The sequence below is a fragment of the Peromyscus maniculatus genome, chromosome 3 (genome assembly GCF_049852395.1).
Source record: "Peromyscus maniculatus bairdii isolate BWxNUB_F1_BW_parent chromosome 3, HU_Pman_BW_mat_3.1, whole genome shotgun sequence".
NCBI classification, from domain to species: domain Eukaryota; kingdom Metazoa; phylum Chordata; class Mammalia; order Rodentia; family Cricetidae; genus Peromyscus; species Peromyscus maniculatus.
The window spans coordinates 65452689-65471740 of record NC_134854.1 but is presented as its reverse complement, the minus strand read 5'-3'; the positions used below and the strand labels follow the sequence as shown (position 1 = coordinate 65471740).

The following is a 19052-nucleotide window of genomic DNA, read 5'->3' as shown; positions in this document are numbered from 1 at the left end:
CAAACAACCATCCATCCCCCTTGTGCGATCCTTCCAGCATCTGGCGCTTTCTGAGCGCGTCCTGTGCTGGTGCCAGGTGGGGATGCGTGGATAAGAAGCGACCGCTGTCTCTCATAGGCTGCAGTCACGCAAACCCAACCCTGAGCGGCTGAAGGGCCAGGGCACAAGGGGTTCGTAGCCACACTGACCTGCTATGACATAATTTGTGTGACTGTTTGCTGGTTTCGCCTGCTGATGGTGGCAGCCCCAGCAGATGCTGACAAATAGTAGGCTTAAATACATGTGCAAGGTATGGACTGAGTGCGGGCCCCACCAACCCTGGGTTCGTTTGCTCTACTGTCTGTGAGGTGCAGGTGCAGGCCTCCGGCTGAGCACTGTGAGGCTCATTTTCCTTCCTGCAGGAGCTCCCGCCCATTATACTGGGAAAACTCAAAACAGGAGAAGGTTGTGGAGCTTCAACTGCTCTTTGAAACAGGTGCTTGGAGCCACAGCAGAAGCAGAGGTCACCCTGCCCTGGACCCCGCTCCCCCAAACGCCTGTAGCCACCCCAGTATAGTTCCTCTTTAGTGACTCTGGCCTCCATGAGCTCCACTGGCTTTGTATCCCGACACGCCAGAACACAGGATGCGGCCTCGGATGGAACAAGGGAGCAGACACCACCAGCCATTACTGCTCAGCACAGCTGAAGGAATTTCCTCCTTCATACTCTAAGGACAGGACTGGAACATGGAAAAGGCAAACTGAAAAGTTCAGTCTCATCTCTAGCTTCTCAGGGTAAGTCCTAGGCCCAAAGCCAGGGACCCATGATCCCTAAGCCTTAAAATCCTCTCAAATTAAAACTTTTTTTTAAAAAAGAAAGGTACTATTTCCAGCTTGTAAAGTCCTCCTCCTGTCTGGGCTTAGTGCAGCATTTGTAGATTCTGGGCCATCTGTCACTAGGAACAGCCTAGCAATATCAAACTCGCTGAATGGCCACTTGTTAAAGTTACAGAGAAAGCTGCTGCCTACCCATTACCCTTTGGACTGTTCTTGCCTCTACTCCAGCCCTATATCTCTGTGTTAAAAATTTTACTCCAGATGACAGGGGTTGTAGTCTGGGGTGTGCTACCATGACACACCATGATTAGTTCAGGGAGGCAAGAGAAGGCAAAGGTGGTTTTTTTTTTATGGCTAAATTGACCAAGGTTGCAGAGTTGTTTTGAAATGATAGTTCTTGGCTCTAAGAATCAATGGAGCGTTGTTATTCCGGTTCCGAACAGGCACTTGCTGAGTGGGTGTCCTTTGCAGAAGTACTTTTTCCCTACGAGGTTGCTGTGGCCTTTGAGTAAGGTTGTGGTCTTGGCCGTCTTTTGTGACTGTTCTTGTTATGGGCAAATATATGTGAGGAAACCCCGACCCTCCTCATCGCCGTGGCTTCTTGACTTCGTTCTGTCAGCAGTTGATATAAGTGATTCTGTCAGTTTCATGTAAGTGGCTCTAGTTTGATCTCAGCAATTCCGCATGAGCTCTGCATGTAGATAAGGGATGGAGTAGGAACGGAATGCATTTAAGAAGCCTCAGTAATTCAGATCGGTTGTTCGGTGAATTGGTATTCAGGGGCTTAGCTTTCTGCATTTTTGGCATTTGGTTCCTGGCCGTCCAACAAGTTGGCTTTTGGAGCACTAAGCCAGCTGTCTTGCTCACACGAAGCAGCTAGCTTCTGTCAGTGGTAAACTGTGCTGTCCATTTCCCCATATGAAAAATGGCTGGAATTGAAAATAGTTTCCGATTTACATTATGATTTTCTTTTCCATCCATGAGGTCACCTAGAAAGACTTCTGAATTTCCCATAATGAGGTTCTTATAGAAGTTAGGAGTTTTTAAATTTTGCTCTATATTCAGAGACTGTGATGTTGACTGTAATGGGTGTGTCCAAAAATTTGACATTGTAATAAAGTTTACCATACAATGGAGTTACAAAAAATTGTAAAAAAAAAAAATCCCCTAAGGTTTTAAGTACGCTTATTATTTTGTGTTCAGTTGCATCCAGAGCTATTGTGGGTCAGGGGCTGCACGTACCTGCTAGGATTTTCTGAGACTTATTTTGTGGCCAGTAAAGCAAGAAACATTTAAATGTTTGGTATTTCCTTCAGAAGAGTGTTCATATTCTAATATAGGTGGTAATGATCTAATTAGAGATTAAACCAAGCATATTGATTGTGTTATTTATGCCTTTTATATATTGCCATCTATTTGTCTTTTGAACCATTGATTATTGAGCTGTGATAGAAATCTCAAGAATATGTGTTTGTCTATTTCTACCTTTATGTATTTGGTGGCCTGTGCATAGAAATTTAGCATTGTAGTATTTTTCCCAGAGAATTGTTCATTTTAATTTTGAGAAGTAACACTATTTCCAACAATACATTTTGTCTATGATCTGTTTTATCTGATATTGTGATTGCTAGGTGTGCTGGTTTGAATGAGAATGACCCTCATATATTTGAATATGTGGTCCCCAGTTGGTGGACCATTTAGGAAGGATTAGGAGGTGTGGCTTTGTTGGAGGAGGTGTGTCACTGGGAGTGGGCCTTGTGTGTGTGTCTCGTTGTGGGATATTTGTACACTGTATGAAGGTGTATTGCTGTGATTGGTGTAATTAAAAAGCTAAATATGCAATAGCTAGGCAGGAGGTGTAAGTGGGATTTCCAGGGAGAGAAAAGAAGAAGAGGAGGAATCTAGGCATGCAGGAGATGCCAGGAGACTCGGAGAGGAAACCGGAGGTGCAAGATGGAAGAGAGATAACACCACATGATAGAGTGTAGATGAATATAAGTTGGTTAATTTAAGTTATAAGAGCTAGTTAGGAACAAGACCAAGCTATAGGTCGAACTTTCATAGTTAATAAAATATCTTCCATGCATTATTTGGGAGCTGGCTGGAGGGACAGAAAAAGACTTGTTACATCTCTCTGCTTCAAGGTTGTGTGTGGATCAATAGTGAGTTCTGAGCTATTTCTTCACTTTGCCATCATGGACTTTAACCCTGTAAAAGGTTAGAGTAGTCAAATTAAATGTAGTTTTCTGTTATGAGTTACCTTGGCCATGTTGTTTTACTGCAGCAATAGAAAAGTAGCCGTATTTGTCTTTTCTTCATTCTCTGGATGCCTCAGATAGGTCAAGTCCCTGAGGCTATGCAAGGAGAGTTTGGTCCCCAGAACCCTCATGACGAAGCTGGGAATGGTGGCATGTGCTGTGATACCAGCTCTGGGAAGATGAAGGCAGACTGATCCCTGGGGCTCACTAACTAGCCAGCCTCGCCTACTTGGTGAGTTCTAGGCCATTCAAAAAAGGGAATGACACCTGAGAAACAATATCTGAGTTGTCCTATGGCCTTAATGTGTGTACACACACACACACACACACACACACACACACACACACACACACACATATATATCCTTGCCCAATACACACACACACACACACACACACACACACACACACACACACACACACACACTCTTTATAAGGAAAAAATTGAATTTGGTAAGTGAAACAAAAAGCTTGGGGTGGAAGAACTTGCAGTTCTGGGCCTGTGGTACTCAATGGCACAGGTTTTGTTGTTGTTGTTTTTTGTTTGTTTGTTTGTTTTTTGGTTTTTTGAGACAGGGTTTCTCTGTGTAGCTTTCACCTTTCCTGCAATTCACTTTGTAGACCAGGCTGGCCTCGAACTCACAGAGATCCACCTGCCTCTGCCTCCCAAGTGCAGTTTTAAATCACTCTGAAATTTCTCTGAGATTTTAGCAAGCTGAGTATCCTAAGATTTAGGATTAGAATAAAGAATGAATTTTCAGCACTTGACCTTAGTAACTAAAAAAAAATAATAAGAATAATAGAATAGTAGGGGGCACCTGGATTTGAACCAGGGACCTCTTGATCTGCAGTCAAATGCTCTACCCCTGAGCTATACCCCCTGATGATGATAGAGGTCTAAGTAGTGCCTTATACCCGTGTAACCATGCTCAACATGTCTATAAAACGTTGCTGTGGGTATTTATTCAACTGTGGCTCCTAGAAGCCACCAAGCTTGCCTCACTACAAATTTACCTCTATGATATAAAACAAGCAATGGTTTCTTCTCCCAAATGTTTTCGTGATGCACCTGATTTCATGAAACTAACACTACTAGGTGTAAAGAGTTGGATAGGCTGAGACACAACAATGGTGAGAGCCTCCAGCACACCACTGTCTTTGAAAGACGGATCATCCAGACCAGAAAAAGGGAGAGAGGGCTCCAGCGGCACAGCATCAAACCCCCATGCACATGGAGTGGCAGCACTTGCCATGCCAAATATTTCAGAAAGAAACGACGTCTTACACTGCTGAAGAATAAAGCTGCCTTTAAAATGGTGCCGTCTCTGAGTCTGTGATTCACCCACCCCAGACAAGTGGTTCCTCTCTTCATCTCACAAACTGACAAGCTCTATTTCTGGAACAGCCCAAACTGGGACACCAGATTACAGAAGAATCACATACCATTAAAACAGACGAGAAAGCCTTCGGAAAGAATGAATACATGTTCATGGTTTCAAAATGGTTTTGGTTGATTAGGACAAGCACTTTACCTCTTTAGTGTGCTCTGAGGAATCTCTCTGAACATAAAATAAATCCTACTAATGGTGGGGTGTTGAACGTTTTCCACTGAAACTCGAAACAAGATAAAAATATTCATTGTAACTACATCTGATCGTTGATAAGTGAGGGTCTTAGCCAGGGAGGAAGGCATTTGATTAAAAAAAAAAAATAAACAAAATATATGGTTTTAAGGGGAGAACACTGGTTTTTTTGAAGATGAAATTATTACAGTATGGGTGAGAAAGTTGCAGACCACCACATATATAAGGCCAAATTAGAATACATCCTTTATTTTTGGCTGGCAATCAAGAGTGAGCTAGAGTCTCAGCCTCTTGGTGCCAAAGCTCAGTGGTGCAGCATTTTGAAAGGTAAAGCCCACAATTCCATCCGTCTTAGAGCTGCAGTCGGAGTCTCTGCCACGTTTGTTTTGGCAGAGCACAGCAGTTATTTCAGACACAACATGACAACTAATTTTGACTTATATCCTTTTCAGTTATTTTAGCTTATGTTTGTTTCTATAAACATTATTTTAGCTAATACATCTGGACCATGATCAGGATCTTGGAAATCCCAAATGTGTTGCCAAGGCAGACTTGGATGTTAGGGGTGTAGAGAGCTGAAAAGTGTCTAAGCAGACACAAAATAGAGTCAGGACATGATAGTGTTACTTTAGTCATTTCAATATGTTGTATATGTAGAACTTAAAAAGATGTCAAAGGCACACCAATTAGGGTTATTAGCTGTTCAGCAATGTTTCTGGATTTAAAATTGAAATTATTAGATCAATGATGATATTGCAGTGTACCAACAAGAAACTGGAAAAGGGGGAAATTCCATTTAAAATAACATAAAATGTCAACCTTCTATATTAGTTAATTTCCTTATTGTTGTGAGAAATACTTGGCAACTACAACTCAAGGAAGGATTATTTTGTCTCGCAGTTGTAAACGGGATACAGCCGATCATGGTGAGGAAGGCTTGGTGGCAGAAGCATAAATGGCTGGTCAAGTTACTTCTGCAGTCAGGAAACAGATGGAGACGGATGCTGGTGCTCAGCTCCCTTTCTCCTTTTGATTTAGTCCAGGACTCCAGCCCGTGGGTTAGTGCACCCTGCCTTCAGGCTGGGTCTTCTCTCCCCAGTTTAAACCTTTCTGGAATCACCTCCATGAATACCAGAAGTCTGTTTCCATGGTGATCTTAAATCTAGTCAAATCTATAAGATTAGCTGTCATTCCTCCTAACCAAAGATGAGCAAAAATTACACAAAAATTTCTGCAGTTGCAAAAGTCTGAGAAGAAATTGATGAAACAAATTCTGAGAGGACAGATGCCTTGGGGCTTGGAAACCCAGTTATCAGAATTATGTAGATTTTCCCTGCATTTGTCTAAAACACCAATGCAGGCTAATAAAAAATACTGGCAGTGTGTGCTTGTGTGTGTTTAACTGGACAAATGGTTCCTAAAACATATAAGTACAGTAGCCAAAAACAAGAATGGTCTTAGATAAAATATAGAAGGGTGTGTTGAACCAGAGCTCAAAGCTCATTCATTCAAGAGAAAGGAAGGAAGTGTGGGGTTCTCACAAAGCTGGGCAGAAATTCAAAGGCTGAGGCTAGACTCATTAGAAAGACTCCTTTTTGTGTCTGTGTAGTTTGAATGTGAAATGTTCTGAAGGGTGAATTAATGTGATGGAGACTTGGTTCCTCCTCCCCCCACTCCCCAGCTAGGGAAACTATGGTGGGGGCAGTAAAAACTTCAAGAGGTGGGGCCTAGCTGAGGGAAGTAGGTTACTGAGGTGCTTTTAAAATATTTTTTAATTTTTGAAATTATAATATAATTATATAATTTCCCTCCTTCCCTTTCCTTCTTTCAACACCTCCTATGGTACCCCCTTGCTCTCTCTCAAATTATAGCCTCCTTTTCTTTAATGGTTCATACACACACACACACACACACACACACACACACACACTTCTAAATATAACCTACTCAGCCCATATTGTAGGCGAGTGTGTTTCAGCTCTGGGAAAAGGTATCCTGACTGTTCAGGACTCAGGCAACACCTTGAGCTTCTAGGACAGCTCTGGCAACCTGAGCTGCGACGGGACCGCTCAGTCCTGGAGGGGAAGGTATCCTGATTGGGAGTCAGGCTACACCTGGAGTTAGGGTGCGGTGGGGGATGGTCTCTGCAGGATATAGCAATGCCGCTCCTTTCCCGGGGAGCCCCTACAGCTGAGCTTTACTCAGCCCCCACTTAAGGAGGCTTTCCAGCGGAGCCCTGCGGCTTCTTGGCTGGAGATGTTGCTTCTTTTGCTTCACTCTGCTAAAGGGGAAACCCCGCAGAAATGTAGCAATCTCCTCCGGCTCTGGTGAAGAGAAGTTGTTACTTTCTCTGCTCCACCTTGCTCAGTCCCCTAAGAGATGTCTCAGCAAGGTTCTTCTGTTTAGCCCCCCCTTGCTCAGCCACCTAAGGAAGGATGTCTCTGCAAGTCTTTCTGCTCAGTCCACTAAGGGTCGTCTTAGCAAGGTTCTTCTCTGCACCAGCGAATGAAGATCTTCACACCCAAAACTCTTTTAAGAAAGATTTATTTGGGAAGGAGGAGTCCAGAAAAGTAGCTGCCTCTACCAGGGTGGGAGAGAACAGCCTGCAACTGAACAGGCAGGGTGGTTTATATAGGATCTCTTGAGGGTGGAGTTTCTCCAGGGAGAAGATTTTCTGTCCAGGGTTTGTTAGTTTTTTGTTTTGTTTTTTTTTTTTTCTTGCTTAGGGATTGGTTAGTTTTGGATTAGGGGCAGAGATGGCCTTGATTTCAGAGCCAAACTGTGTTTCTTTCACTGGCCTTTTAAACCTTTCTCTAATTCTAAGGCCATGGCTTATTTCTTTCACTGGCTCTAATTCTAGGGACAAAGTTTGTTTCTTTGGTACTGGGCTTGGGGATAAAGTGTTTCTTTCTCTGGCTCAGGTCCCAGATCCAGGGTGTTTCTTCCCTATTTCTGGGCTCCAGGGACAGGGTGGGTTTCTTAAGCCAGCCCCGTTTCCCTACACATATGCTATTACTTGTATGTATATGAGTTCAGAGCTCACTATTCGGTACTGGATAACCGACTAGTGTTATCTTCCCGAAGGAAGACTATTTCTCCTGCTCTCATCATTCCTTAGTTGTCTATAGTTCTTTGTCTAGGGTTGAGGCCTTGTGAGATTCCCCCTTCCATGTTATCATGTCTGTTGGTGTTGTCCTTGTTCAGGTCTTGTTTAGGCAGCCACGGTGATGAGACTTCATGGACATAACTTCACTGACATTTCTAGGAGACAAAATCTCACAGCAAACTTCCTATTCCTCTGGCTTTTACTGTAGGCAGACTTTTCTATCCTGCCAGTCAGTTCCCAAATAACCACACAGAGACTTAATATTAATTATAAACGCCTGGCCTATAGCTTTGGCTTGTTTTTTTTTTAGCTAGCTCTTATGACTTAAATTAACCCATTACTATTAATCTATGTGCTGCCCTGAGGCTCATTTACCTCATCTATGAACTTTCCATGTTGCTTTTTCTGCATCTGACTCATGACTCTGGTGCTCCACCCTTATTCTTCCCAGCATCCTCTCAGTTTGGCTCTCCCACCTAACCTCTACCTGTCCAGCTATTGGCCAGTCAGCTTTTTTTTTTATTAACCAATGAGAGTAATACATGCTTAAGTGTACAAAGTCTGTTCACAGCATTTTATAATCTCGCCCTGCTCCCCTTCTGCAATGATCCCTGAGTCTTAGGTGCAAGAGTTGTGCTGTAGACATATCAGTTGGGACTGGGCAGCACAAGTCTCTTGTTCTCTGGATTTTGATCAGTTATAGTTTTCTGTAATGGTCTCTGTCTGTTGCAAGTAGAAGTTTTCTTGATGCGGGGTGAGAACTGCACTTACTTGTGGGTATAAGGATAAATATTTAGAACATAGTCAGGGATTGTGCTAGTTTAGTAAAGTAGCATTCTTAGGTTCTCATATGAGATCCATGACTTCTCTGGCCCCAGAGAGTTGGCTGGGTCTCCAGTAACAGGAATAAGTTCCCTTTGGTTGAGCTGGATGTAAGTCCATTTAGAGAGCTGTTGGTTATTGCCACTGTTGTACTTTTAGAGTTATTGTGCCATGCTGGTCATTGTTCGTAGATGCCATAGGTAGGTAGGACTACCGGTTGCTTCCATCCCTTGGAAGCTTGCATGGTGCCTTCTGGTAAAAGTAAGCCTTTCATCTTTCCAATGGTTTCTCCAGGTATTTGTGACAGTGACAAAATAATCGATACAGACAAATGGTTAATGGCAAAGGCAGTTTGCTGAGCACTGGAGAAACTGAGGTAGCTGAGGAAGGTGGAGCTGTCCAACAAAGGGAATTGGCAATCGGGCCCAAATAGAAAGGAAAGAAGCCTGTGAATCCAGACCTCTGCCTCACACTACATACTAAAGACAGTTCTGAAACAAAGTGGCATGCTGGGCGGTGGTAGCCATGCCTTTAATCCCAGCACTTGGGAGGCAGAGGCAGGTGGATCTCTGTGAGTTCAAGGCCAGCCTGGGCTACAAAGGCATTCCAGGAAAGGCGCAAAGCTACACAGAGAAACCCTGTCTCAAAAAACCACAAGAAAAAGAAAGAAAGAAAGAAAGAAAGAAACAAAGTGGCAGTCAACCCAACAAGGTTTAGGGGAGTAATACAGGAAATTAAAAAGGAGATGCTTAAATTGAACAAAGAGTACACTTTACCATAAAGAAAAAGTCAGTTAAGGCAGCCATCTTAAAATGACTTCACGTCATGAGTAGGCACCATTAGGAGAAAGTAATTCTGGTAATTCTGATGTTCTATTGCACAGCTGGGTGACTGCAGATAAAAATCATCTTCAGGGCTGGGACATGGCTCAGAGGTTAGGAGCACTGACTGCTCTCCCAGAGGACCTGAGTTCAATTCCCAGCACCTACATAGTAGCTCACAGCTGTCTGCAACTCTAGTTCTGTGGGATCCAATGCCCTCTTCTGGCCTCTGTGGGCAACACACACACACTTTGCGCAGACACATATACAGGCAAAACATTTCTATACATAAAATAATATAAATTTTAAAAATGTTTCTTTTATTCCCAAAAAGTGAGGGGCCTGTAGCATTGTTTTTTTATTATTATTTTATTTTATTTTACAATACTATTCAGTTCTACATAACAGCCACAGATTCCCTTGTTCTCCCCCTTCCTGCCCCCCTCCCAGGGGCCTGTAGCATTACACAGGCTCCAACTTAAAATTGCAAACACAGGTCCTGAACGCATCAGTCAGCTTCAGGTCCCATGGTTGGTTTTCTTTCTCCTGTCCCTCCACCCTGATAGCTGTGCCATAAACCCCATCCAAGGACTGAGGAATCTGGATGCAGACATCCACGGCTGGGCCCCTGGTGGAGCATTGGGAGTCTAATTAGTGAGAAAGAAGAGGGTTTATATGAACGAGAATTGTTGAAGCCAAGGTTGGATAAAGCACAGGGACAAATAACCAAATGAATGGAAGCACAGGATCTATGAACCAAAGGCTGAGGGGCCCCCAACTGGATCAGGCCCCCTGAACAGGTGAGACAGTCATTTGGCTTGATCTGTTTGGGAGGTAGCTGTGCGTTGGTGCCGGGTCCTGGGCTCGTTGCATGAGTTGGCTGTTTGAATCCTGGGACTTATGCAGGGACGCTTGGCTCGGTCTGGGAGGGGGGGACTGGACTTTCCTGGACTGAGTCTACCAGGTCGACCCCAGCCCTCGGGGGAGACCTTGATCTGGAGGAGGTGGAAATGGGGGGTGGGCTGGGGGGAGGGGGAGGGGGCGAGAGGGGGAGAACAGGGGAATCTGTGGCTATTATGTTGAACTGAATGGTGTTGTAAAATAAATTTTAAAAAAAGTAGGATTAACATAGTAAAAAAAATAAAATAAAATAAAATAAAAAGATCTTTGCTCTTCCTCCTTCCAGGTGTGACACGGGCTGTAGCTTTCCTTACTGCTCCCATCTGTGGGGCTCGAGGCTGTGCCCTAGGAAACACTTCTCACAGTGCTGGACCCTGAGCTGTCTACTGCTCAGCCCTCAATTCCCGGCCACAGACGGCAGCCTTCCTCCCCTGCCCCTGCTTCCATGGAGTTCTTTGAACTTTTACAGCCTCAAAGGTCCTTTCCACAGTGCTTGGCAGTGTATCCTGTTGCTGATGGGAGGGAGCCAGATAATTTCAATGGCCCCATAGAATTCCATGCAGAAGGCAGCATCCCCCTGTCTCTCAGGCTGGGCAAGCAGAGGAGAGGCTTCTGGGCCACTTCATGAGAAGGTGGCTAGGGTGCCAAGGGAGGCCTGTGGGTAGAAGAAGAAATTTCCTTCCTTAACAAAAAAAAGATGGGTTGGAGAGAGAGAGAGAGAGAGAGAGAGAGAGAGAGAGAGAGAGAGAGAGAGAGAGAATGGTACTAAGGGAAGTGCAGTTTTTCTAGATGAGCTAGGGCTTTGCCCACTGGCCGTCAGGTCTGAGTTAGATGGGACTCATTGCTGGTAGCATTTCCCGGTCTTGATCTATATGCTACTATCTGTCCCTTTGCAAGCTGGGAGATGCCTTCAGCTGTTTCTTTGAGGAGCTCGTTGTCCATCACACTTCTCTGTTTTAGCTGGAGAGCAAAATGGAGAGGCCCTTGTGTATCCTAGTCTGCACTTGTGTAGGAAGTGCCATGGACTCTGTATGGGCACAGGTGGGTCAGGCTTGACTGTCATCTGTGTGACAGGATAGACACTTCAGTCCTATAGTTGCTGTTTATAGGTCTCCATCATGGTGGCTCTGGCTTTGACTCTAAGGACCATTCTAGCAGGCAGGTCCATGCTTCTCTAGGTAGTAGCTGGCCCTAGGGGTTTGTGGAGATGACACAGCTGTAGACTTCCAGAGGAGTGACCCTGTCTTTTGGTACACAGCAGAAGATCAGTTTCCTTTAACTTGGGATCAGTGCACCTGAGATCTCCATCCTGTAATGCCAATAAACAGGTTACAAGAGATGTGGGTATGACTCTAGGAGTAAAAGATGTTAATTAGACCATATAAGAGTAGAAGGGGGTATAGCTCAGGGGTAGAGCATTTGACTGCAGATCAAGAGGTCCCTGGTTCAAATCCAGGTGCCCCCTGGTTTTTGTGTATCAGGAGTAGGCACCCACGTTGCTTTTGAGACATGGTCTCGTACTATACCTGGAGTTTACTGGTCGACTGTAGGACACCCCATCCTCCTTCCTTGAACCTTCACTAGACTGGGTGGCCAGCAAGCTGCCCCCGCCCCAATCCTCCCAGCTCCATTCTCTCTGTCTTTGTCCTCCTGTGCCTGTCTCCCAGTGCTGGGTTATCAGGCACACTACATCTCTCCATGGTTTTTTTGTTTTTTTCACGGGGGCTGGAGATTTGAGCTTAGTTTTTAGTGCCCACAGGGCAGGGCACCTTTCCCACTGAGCTGTCTTCAAAGCCCCACCACTAGCTCTAGCCAGTGAAATCGATGCTGGAATTTCAAGTTCTTCTTCCTTAGCAGATACTAGGATATATTTTCTTTTTCCAGAGCCAGTACATGGTGAGGCTTTAATGTGGTGGTTTTGAACCCCAAATACACATTAGGAGCACCTCAGGAGTCTATAAAAGTTTCCTTTCCCAGGCCTCACCCAGACCAATTAAGTCAGAATATCCTGAATAGGACCCACGCACCATAAAAGCTTCCCAGTGGTCTCTGGACCACAGAGGTGAGAAAGAGCACTACAGAGCGTCCTGGATGTCTCCTCAGCCAGTGCCACTCAGCACCCACGTTCTTAACCTTTGCAGTCAACAGTGTCTGTGTATGCTTATACTCGGAACAGGAATAACTAGACCACACCAGCATCTTCCAGGGACAACTGCTTTCTCGACTCTTTTCCTTTTCTTGATCCTTCTTTTTTCTCTACTATTTTTCCTGGGAAAGGGTGGAATTGGTCTTCTGATCTTCATTTGAAGTGGCCTGGATTCTCTCTTTTTACCAGTTTTTTTTTTTCAAAACATAAAAGGTCTTATTTTGTGTTGTACCTTATGTCTTTGTAAAGAGGAGATATTCTTATTCTTTAACTTTTTTTTTTCTTGGCTTTGGTTCTTTTTTTTCTTTAAGCAACTGTGTTAGTTACTCCCATTTGGAATAACTGCCTGTGCATGTCAGAGCTTGTGACTTGCCTTCTGCTCCATTGATGGTGGGTAAGGGCATGTCTGCATTGCACTTTTAGAAAACAACACGATTCACTTCACCCATGGGCTTCCTTGGCACTCAAGTGAACAAACATATGTCCACTCATTTGCTATACCAGTTCCTTACAAAACACAACACACTTGTATAGAGAAGCTACCTAATAACTAACTAAACAAGAAATAAGGTTTTAAAAATATTTATTTCTTTATTTTGTGAGCATTTTGCTTGCATGTATGTATGTGTACCAGATGTGTGTCTGGTGCCCAGGTTAGTCAGAAGAGCGTGTCAGATGCCCTGGAACTGGAGTTACAGACAGTTGTGAGCTATCATGTGGGTACTGGGAACTGAACCTGGGTCTTCTGCAAGAGCTTTTAACAATTGAGCCATCTTTAGACCCATCTATAAGTATTTAAAAGTCTGAACCTATCCAGGCATGGTGATGAATTCCTTAAATCCCAGCACTTGAGAGGCAGAGGCAGGCTGATTTCTATGAGTTTGAGGCCAGCCTGGTCTACATAGTGAGTTGCAGGCAAGGCAGGGATACAGAGATAGACCCTTAAAATATTAAACAAATAAACAAATAAGTGTGGTCCTATTTTCTAGAACTAATAGAAAACAGTGTGGGCCAGTGTGCATAGCTAACTGGATGCCACGATGATGCTGGTCTTTTTCTTTCTTTCTTTCTTTCTTTCTTTCTTTCTTTCTTTCTTTCTTTCTTTCTTTTAAAGATTTATTTATTTATTTATTTTATGTATCTGTGTGTACACTTGCACATCAGAAGAGGGCACCTGATTTCACTACAGATGGTTGTGAGCAACCATGTCGGTGCTGGGAATTGAACTCAGGACCTCTGGAAGAGCACCCAGTGCTCTTATCCTCTGAACCATCTCTCAAGTCCCCAGATGCTCATCTTTTCTTATTCACATCTAACTCTTAGCTACAGCTAACTACAACCACAGATCCTTAAATCAAAAATATCATACAAGTGGTCCTGACAGAGTCTTTGCTTGCCTCTGAATCTGCACAAGTCTAGCCTCTATTGTCTGCATGTCTCTCAGCAGAACTGTCTTCTAAGCTCTCTTGCTCCTGCTCTGCTAGCTTCCTTGTATATCCCAGGGCCTCCTGCCTGGAGAGCGTGCCCCTCAGTGAGCTGGACCCTCCTGTGTCAATTAGCCATCAGTAAAATGCCCCATAGACATTCCCCAAAGGCCAGTGTGATTGATGCACTCTCCCACCAGAGACTCCCTCAGGTAACTTCGGGCTGTGCTGAGTTCATAAAGACAGATCCATGTTTGTTTGGTCTGAATAGCTTGTGATAATTTAGTTCTCATCAAGAGTAAGGCAGTTCACAGATAATGTCGCCTTGTGTTTTGTAAAACAGACATTGCTTTGGAGAAATATATGGTATGTTGCTTAAAAGTTAGATATCTAGATTTCAAAACTTTACACTAAATATTTATGTATTACAAGAAATTACAGTACTATTTTCGTTAGTCTGAATGTTTTCATTGAAATAAATTTTGACTGTGACAAACAAAATAAAATAAAACAAAACCAAAAATAGGTGAGATAGGCGATGTTGTGCAAAGAAGGCTTCTGGGGCCAATGGAAGGACAAGGGCCGTATGGAGGAAAAGGACCAAGGGACACCATCTTTCTGTGGGGCAACATTTTTATACTGTTAGGACTTTCTAAGAGCTAGGACAAATTTCAGCTCATGTGGGTATGGGTACTGAGTGTGGTTTGCAATGTGACTCAAAAGGTATTTACTAGGCACTTCCAGAATGACAGGGGCCAGAGCTCAGTTAGAACATTTGATTGCAGGACAAGAGGTCCAAGTCCAGCTCCAGACACCCTCTGAGGAAGGTTGGCTTTAGTGTCCTGCAATAAATTACCAGTGCACCCTCAGCTCGACCCATTTTATCTCTGGGTTGAGGGCCCTTACGGGGAGTGGTGGGAGGGAAACAGTCAGAAGAGACAGGAAGGAGTCTAGACTATCTTGACTGGGGCAATGGAATGTTCCAGAACTAGAAATATGGTTTTAGAACATGATCATGTTTTCACTGTTGTTTTATTTGTTTGAGACAGGGTCTCACTATGTAGCTATAGATGTCCTAGAACTCACTGTGTAGCCCAGGCTGACCTTGAACTCATAGAGATCCACATGCCTCTGCTTCCCAGGTGCTGCAATTAAAGGCGAGTGCCACTATGTCCAGCCAAGATCATGTTCTAAGCTTAGTCTATCCTAGTCTTTCTTCAGGTGTACAACATAGAAGTGCAGACTAAAAGTTGTCAAATGTGTGTGAATTCTAGAATGGTCTGGGTGTCTGGTGATATGTGCCTATTTCCTGACCCATCCCCAGGCATTCTCATTGGTTAGGTCTGCGCTGGGCCTGCAAGGTTGAACTTTACAATGGCATCCATCCTTCCTTCCTTCCTTCCTTCCTTCCTTCCTTCCTTCCTTCCTTCCTTCCTTCCTTCCTTCCTTTCTTCCTTCCTTCCTTCCTTCCTCCCTCTCAAGTTCTCTCAGTGTTTAAGAGGGTTGAACCGAGGCAGGAAGACTCATCCTGAATGTGGGAACACCATAGTGAGCTGAGCACTAGCGTGCATCTCTCTCTGCTTCTTGTTTGTGAAGCTAACATGTCCAGCCTCCTCATGTTCCCTCTGCCCTGCCTTTCCTGAGAGGGCTGTGTCCTCTCAGACTGTGAGCCACAATAAACCCTCTTCCTTAGCTTGCTTTTGTTGGGTAGTTTGTTATAGCGACGTGAAAATAACTCATCCAGGAAGAGAGTTCAAAGAGTCCTGAAAGATGCTACCTAAACACAGTGACATTACTGAGTCTCTTCCTGAAAGCGTGGCTGAGGCCTGCCAGAATTCTCTAACGTCATTGCCTAGGAGTTCAGCTGCTCAGACTCCAGCACAGGGCTTCTGTATCCTTACTGTGGTTCCAGAAATATTAACAATGCCTTAGGTCTGCAGCCAGTGGCCGCTCTGGTCCTGCTCTCAGAGCTCATTAAGTCCCCTCCTGATCGGTGACTGTCCTCTTCACACCTGTCCCACCCCACTCACCTGTGTTCACTTATTTCAACACAGTCATCCTTTCCTTCTTTTTCTTCCTTTTGGTGTGTGTGTGTGTGTGTGTGTGTGTGTGTGTGTGTGTGTGTGTGTAGGACAGAGGACAACCTCAGGTGTGTTTCCTTAAGTCCCTTCCACTTTGCATCTGCACCTGTCTCTCTGTCTCTGTCTCCTCTCTCTCTCTCTCTCTCTCTCTCTCTCTCTCTCTCTCTCACACACACACACACACACACACACACACACACACACACACACACACACAGAGAGAGAGAGAGAGAGAGAGAGAGAGAGAGAGAGAGAGAGAGAGATTCAAGACGAGAAATGTCACAAAGCGAGGACCACATGGGAGAGATGTGGGAACAGAGAATGCCCTGGTGAGGGTGAAGGAGTCTGGGTCCTACTGAAAAAAGAATAGAAGTGTTCATTATCTAATGACCCACATGTAGAAATTCGTTCTGAAAGATGCAGAGAGAAGTCAAAGTTCCTGAAAACCATAGCTATTTAAAGAAAATAAAGCAAGAGCACCACCTCTGCCCCACACCGTGCAGCTGCGCCTGGCGAGCTCAGTGGATCACAGCCGTGCTTTCTAGCCCCGGCTCCCGAGAGCTCTCCAGCAACACCTCCACACCAGCTAGGCTTGGGGCAGTTGGGCACTCTTACGGTCTCTTTGTGATGAGGAAGCATGGTCCTGCCCAGGGCCATGACACTCTAAGCAGGACAAGGAGGCCTACTTGTGGGCCTGGGTCGATCTGCACCAGGCTCTGAGAAGAAAACACTGGCCCATTCAGCTCCTCGTGGCACCAGACAGGCACTGCTGTGGTGAGCAATGGAGTGATATGGGGGAGAGAGAGAAAATGGTTCACATCCTGTGGACAGAGGCATATCTGAAGAGGTGAGGAAGGGGCTGAGGTGGGCGGCCTCATTGCCACCCAGGGCCAGGTGGAGCCCTGGGCCAACTGGAGTCCATGTCTGGGTTCACGCTCTGATGCAGCCATGGTTTCTGTTGATATCTGTGGCTCCCGATATCACCAAAGGCATAGAGGACAGGGCTGTACAGATTTGGCCACGCCCCTCACTGGCTGCAACGCTAGGGAGAACTGGTCCTGCCCCTTACCAGCTGAAGCACTCAGGAGGGAGGGTCCTAGACCTCACCTGGGCAGCATAATAGAGCTGACCCTGTGGGCGGAGGCATGGGTGAGCCAACCCCAAAGTTGTGAGCATGGGAGAGCTGTCCCCATTACTCATCTGTCTTGAGGTGGCATGGGCAAGGGAGAGATGCTCCCCCTTTGTCACCCATCAATGCCTGAGGCAGGTGGGAGAGCTGTCTCTGCCCTCATCAGCTGCAGCACTTGGGAGAGTGGTCCCTACATCTCACCTGGGCAACACAGTAGAGCTGGCTCTGAAGGTGTGGGTGTGGGAGAACCAACCCTGAGGATACATGACAGCTGGAGATCTGGCCCCACTGCTTCCTCCTTGCTGCAAGGGGTGAAGTAGCCAGGACAATCCTGGAGAGCCCACCCTGGTGGTGAGGACAGGAGAGAGCTGGTGGGCTGGTCAACCTTGCAACTACCCAGGCCCAAAACCAGGATTATGTGTTGGCCCACTCCAACATCCATCCCATCTGTGATCTGCTGAAAAACTGGGAGAGGAGGGATCAGTTTGTGGACCCAGGGCAGCACCAGAATGTCCAGGAAGAGTCCCAGGGAGGACCCAGCTTCCATGGTGCAGCAGAGACCAGGGGCCTCGAACCAGACCAATGATTCTTTTCAGTAAACGTCTGCATGTAAAAATCTATGGATAAAGAGGTTTACTGTGTGACTCACTGTGTCACACTGCAGCTTCCGTGATGTGATTTCTTCCTTCCTTTTTTCTTCCCTTTTTTCTCTTAAATTTTATTTTTATTTATTTATTTTTTAATAATTTATTTAATTTTATTTTATGTGCATTGGTGTGAGGGTATCAGATCCCTTGGAAGTGGAGTTACAGACAGTTGTGAGCCACCACATGGGTGCTGGGAATTGAACCCGAGTCATCTGGAAGAGCAGCCAGTGCTCTTAATTGCTGAGCCATCTCTCCAGCCCCTTATTTTGTTTTACTTTGAGGTAGGGAGGGAGATGGGTGGGATTGGGAGGCATGATGTGAAAGACACAAAGAATAAATAAAAAATAAGTAAGTGAAAATAACGATATGAAATTTCACTTAATTAAAAATAAAGCAAGATTGCTACTACCCTCAGGAAAGCAAACAGTTCAACACAAATTCTTAGCCCTACTTAGCATGGCATTCATACTCACTATTAACTATTCACCACAATAACACAAAGGATTTAACTCAGAATTGAGGTATAGATGTATTGGAAAATGACCTGCTTGTCTATGAAGAATGCTAATGATTTCTAAACTTGATTACTTTCAACCTAGCTCTACTCAATCCCACAGATGCTAAAGTACCAGAGGAAACAACCAAAAGTATGGAAATTGGCTGCCTGTGGGTGACAGGGGGACTATATAAAGCACTGGCAGGTTTTTAATGATAAGTTTTAAAACAATATTTGACTCTGAAAAATAACTGTGAAAGATACTTTGATATAAGTGCAAATATATGCAAAAGGGGACACATTCATGTGGAGATAAAGGCCACAGTAGCGCTGTCTCCGTAGAGGCCCTTTGTGCTCCTCGTTCTATGTTGTCCTCCTGATGGTTCTCAGAACTCCTCCTATTATCCATCAAGACCTGGGAAGGCCACACCCCCTTCTGCCACCACCCTTAGGGTCCTTGGGCTGGAGAGATGTGTTCAGATGTGGGTATTTCAGGTGCCTCAAGGAAATAGGCATTTTACCTTCCCCTGAGGCTTTGTGGTGTATGTATAATATGAGGAAACATGACATGTGAATTCTAGAGCCCCTGAAGTATTGTATGTGTGTATATGTGTGAAGCCTGAAGAAAGAGGGAAGGGTGTGAAGACGTGAGCAGGGTAGAACTGACGACCGGAGAAGGAGCTCTCTAGGAGGAATCAGTAATAGCTAGTCTTACCAACTCTCTGGAGATAAGTTAACACTTCTAGTATATTGTAGGAATGTTGTGTGTGAACATAAAAGGTAATTAGTAGACCCCTATCACAGAACAGGGGGTATAGCTCAG

The 19052-nt window shown here is 44.9% G+C and overlaps 1 protein-coding gene and 2 non-coding genes across 3 annotated transcripts in view; 2 read left to right on the top strand and 1 right to left on the bottom strand.

The window, feature by feature from the left end:
- Positions 1 to 116: 116 nt before the first annotated feature.
- Positions 117 to 19052, top strand: part of Znf746 (zinc finger protein 746) — a 279080-nt gene continuing 260144 nt past the window's right edge. Inside the window, exon 1 of the mRNA XM_076566663.1 lies at positions 117 to 774. The gene's annotated coding sequence lies outside the window, so the exon portion shown is untranslated. The remainder of the gene's footprint in view (positions 775 to 19052) is intronic.
- Trnac-gca (transfer RNA cysteine (anticodon GCA)) lies at positions 3884 to 3955 on the bottom strand. The gene has a single exon. It is a non-coding gene; the product is annotated as a tRNA-Cys (tRNA).
- On the top strand, positions 11700 to 11771 carry Trnac-gca (transfer RNA cysteine (anticodon GCA)). Its single transcript has one exon. It is a non-coding gene; the product is annotated as a tRNA-Cys (tRNA).